The sequence below is a fragment of the Mus pahari genome, chromosome 7, assembly GCF_900095145.1.
Source record: "Mus pahari chromosome 7, PAHARI_EIJ_v1.1, whole genome shotgun sequence".
Lineage (NCBI taxonomy): Eukaryota > Metazoa > Chordata > Mammalia > Rodentia > Muridae > Mus > Mus pahari.
Genome location: NC_034596.1, coordinates 80,892,924 through 80,897,273, shown reverse-complemented (window position 1 = coordinate 80,897,273; position 4,350 = coordinate 80,892,924).

The following is a 4,350-nucleotide window of genomic DNA, read 5'->3' as shown; positions in this document are numbered from 1 at the left end:
GAGAGAGAGAGAGAGAGAGAGAGAGAGAGAGAGAGAGAGAGAGAGAGAAGAGATCCTAAGAGCAAAAAAGAGGCACTAGAAGGTTTAAGCAGATGATGGTGTGAGCTCCAATGCTGGGAGAGGTGGCTCTGAATGCTATGGAGAGAATCCAGCTGCGGTGATGACAGAGACCTCACAGGAGGATGGGAGGATGCTGTGGTCACCCAGGTAAGAATGATATTCATGAGCTGAACAGAGCTGGCAGGATGGGGAGAAGTGGGCAAGTGGCAGGAGGAGGAGGCTGGAGTTGAGCTATAGGGTGTGGATGGTGAGGTTGGAGTGAGGATAATGTCCTGATTGGGTTCTTAGAGGACCTGGGTGGATGGGTGGTGTCTTAGTGTTTTCCTGCTGTGAACAGACACCATGACCAAGGCAACTCTTATAAGGACAACATTTAATTGAAGCTGGCTCAGAGGTTCAGACATTCAGTCTATTATCATCAAGGTGGAACACTGGCAGCATCCAGGCAGGCATGGTGCAGGAGAAGCTGAGAGTTCTACATCTTGATCCAAAGGCAGCAAGGAAGAAATAATTTACCTCAGGCAACCAGGAAAGGGTCTCTACTGCATTGAGTGGAGCTTGAGCAAAAATTCTCTAAGGCTACTCCCACAGTGACACACTTCTTCCAACAAGGCCACAGCTCCTAATAGTGTCATTCTCTGTGGGCCAAGCATTCAAACACATGAGTCTACCTTGGTCATACCTATTCAAACAACTAAAGATGGTGAGATTAATAACTTTGGGCTCGAGAGATGGCTCAGCAGTTAGAGCACTGGCTGCTCTTCCAGAGGTCCTGAGTTCAATTCCCAGCAATGACATGGTGGCCCATAACCATCTATAGTGAGATCTGATGCCCTCCTCTGGTGTTTCTGAAGACATTGACAGTGTACTCATATACAATAAATAAATAAATAAATCTCTTTTAAAAAAGAGATGAATAACTTCAATTCAGAAGTGTTGCATTGTGGGAAGAGGGATAATGCAAGTATTTGTGGATGACTGCCTGCTTCTGTCCCTTAGCACCCCACCACTATCTCAGCCACTGCCAGATGGAGGAAAAAAGAAAAAGGGTTGGGCGGTGACACAGCCTTTAATTCCAGCACTCAGACGTCAGAGGCAGGCAGATCTCTGAGTTCAAGGCCAGCCTGGTCTACAGAGTGAGCTCCAGGACAACCAGGGCTACACAGAGAAACCCTGTCTGGAGTGGCAGGGGGGATGTGTATATGTGTATATACATGTGTATGTAGCTTTTAAGACAGGGTTTCATGTAGACTAGGCAGACCTCCAAATCACTGTGAATGACCTTGATCTCCTGCTCCCCCTATCTCTACCTCCCCCAGGGGCTGAGATGACAGACATGTGAGGCCACGCCAACCTCCTAATCTACTCTAAATTCAGAATGTGAATTTCCATGAGAGCCCAGTAGCCAAATGGTATGAAAATCAGTGATTCCTGAGTCACTTCTCTTCTTTCCCTGCTGGCACCATGCCTCCTCAAGTCGTCACCAAATAAAGCCACCTGTGCATTCCAGTGCCTGGCAAGCCTTAGGGGGCTGTACACATTCACTCTGTGAAGCTCCCTCCTTCTCAGTCCCCTTTCTTCATAAGGACCATTCCTGTGACCAGAGTGTGACCTGAGAGCACCCCTACATTTGAGCTGCCCCACCCTTAGTCCCCTTTACAGTGGTCAGTATGATTCTGCAGATGACGGACCCTAGAATCTGGGCTGTTACACTCATTTTCATTATCTCTTTTTCTTTTCTGTCTTTCTTTTTAAAAATAGATCCGATAGTTTTTCTTCCTGGCCTTACATGACTTTTTTCTTGCTCTTTAAAAAAAATTTAAATTATGTACGGGTGCTTTGCCTGCATGTATACCTGTGCGCCACATGTGTGCAGTGCCCCCTGGAGGTCATAAGAAGGTGTTGCATTCCCTAGGGCAAAGAACTGGAGTTACCGTGTCAGCTGCCTACCATGTGGGAGCTGGGAGTTAAGTCCACGCCCTCTGGAGAGCAGCAAATACTCTTAATTACTGAGCCATCTCTCCAGCCACCTCCCTCCTCTCTGAGATGGGGGTCTCACTATGTGACCCTTGCTGGGCTGGGTGTCACTATGTGACTCACCATTACAGAACAGGGTGGCTTCAAACTCACAGAGCTACACCAGTCTCTGCATCCTGAGTGATGGGATTATAGGTAGAAGGTCCAGCTAACCACGTGTCTTCCTTGTTGGAAACATTTGCATTTTATTTTAATAAACACCTAAAATTTAAGAAGTAATGAAGTTCTAATAATAGGGTTTTAGGCATCAGGTGAGGTATGTAAGAGATTGTTTTTAGTAAAGACAATCTTTTAGTGTGCTTGTGTCTCTGAATGTGTGTGTGTGTGTGTGTGTGTGTGTGTATGCGTGTGCGCACTCATACACATGGGAACATGCCCTTGGGCTCCTGTTCCATGTATCACCAGCCGTCCCTCTAAGGTCTGATCGTTTGGTCATTGGACACTTGACCCAGACACTTTAGCACAGGAACAATTTGTCAAAGGGGCACTTTAACATATTAATGCATTATTTAAGAACCTATTACCCTTCTAATTTTTAATAATTTATTTTCAAGCAATATACATCAGATAACCTTCGCCTGTTCCTTACCTCATTGTCTGTGTCCCTCCCTCCGTGTCCCTCCATGCTCAGCATTGACGACTTGTGCTGACAAACTGACTTGACCCCAAGCCAAAGATCCTACTTCATGTCAAGTGGCTTCCTCTGCAGCCTGGCTCACCCTACTGTGCTGGCCACAAAGCTTCCAATGGGATTTTATTCCAGTGCTGTGTGTCCTGGGGTCCTGCTCTGTTGTCAGAGGGACCTTGGGGCCCATGAATGCTTTGCGGGTCTGGAATTCTATTGCCAAATTTGATGAGTTCCTGCATATTTTATAAAGGAAGTAAGGGGTCTATAGTTTGTAAGAAATCTTTAGAGCAGTCTAGTGACTCCCAAGTGTAAGAAATCACTGGTTTAAATGGCTGATTTACATATTTCAAGTATAAAAAAAAATCTACCATGGGGCACAGCATCAGGTATCTGTTGTTAATATCAACACCATGTTTATTTTGTCACTATGGCAACCAATTTATGTAGTTGTATTAGTCAGGGTTCTCTAGAAGAACAGAACTGAGAATGAATCTATCTATCTACCTACCTATCTAACTACCTATCTATCTAGAAAGGGGAATTATTAGGGTGGCTTATAGACTATGGTTCTGCTAGTTTGACAAAGGCCACCTACCAATGAAAAGTCCCAAGAATCCAGTAGCTGTTCATTCCCAAGGTCACATAGTAATAAAGACATCTAAAAGATAAGACATTTTACAAACTTAAAAAGTTCCACAGCCTTAAAAATTCGAACACTTTAAATGTTGTTGTTTCTTTAAAAATATTCAGTCTCCAGACAGTGGTGGCACATTCCTTTAATCCTCATACTTGAGAGGCAAGAGGCAGGAGGATCTCTGTGAGTTCAAGGTCAGCCTGGTCTACAGAGCAAGTTCCAAGATAGCCAGGGCTACACAAAGAAAAAAAAATCCAGTCTCTTTTAAATTCAAATCCTCTGTAAAACCCCAAAGAATCTTTTTTTTTTTTTATTATTCCTTCTTTGGTTTTTCAGGACAGAATTTCTGTGTAGGCTTATCTGTCCTAGAACTGGCTTTGTAGATCAGACTGGTCCTGAACTCACAGAGATCCACCTGCCTCTGCTTCCTGGGTGCCTCCATAACCAGCCAAAATCTCTTTTTTAAAAGCTTAAAGTCTCTCAGCTGTGGGCTCCTGTAAAATCGAAAACAAATTAAATGCTTTCTTACCAGGGCCCAATCACAGTCTGAACAAAGCAAAACCAAACACCAACAGTGTAACTAACAACTCCAGTGTCCATACCAAACACCAACAGTGTAAATAACAACTCCAGTGTCCATACCAAACACCAACAGTGTAAATAACTCCAGTGTCCATAGCAAACACCAACAGTGTAAGTAACTCCAGTGTCCATACCAAACACCAACAGTGTAAATAACAACTCCAGTGTCCATAGCAAACACCAACAGTGTAAACTCAAGTGTCCATACCAAACACCAACAGTGTAAATAACAACTCCAGTGTCCATACCAAACACCAACAGTGTAAGTAACTCCAGTGTCCATAGCAAACACCAACAGTGTAAATAACAACTCCAGTGTCCATACCAAACACCAACAGTGTAAACTCCAGTGTCCATACCAAACACCAACAGTGTAAACTCAAGTGTCCATACCAAACACCAACAGTGT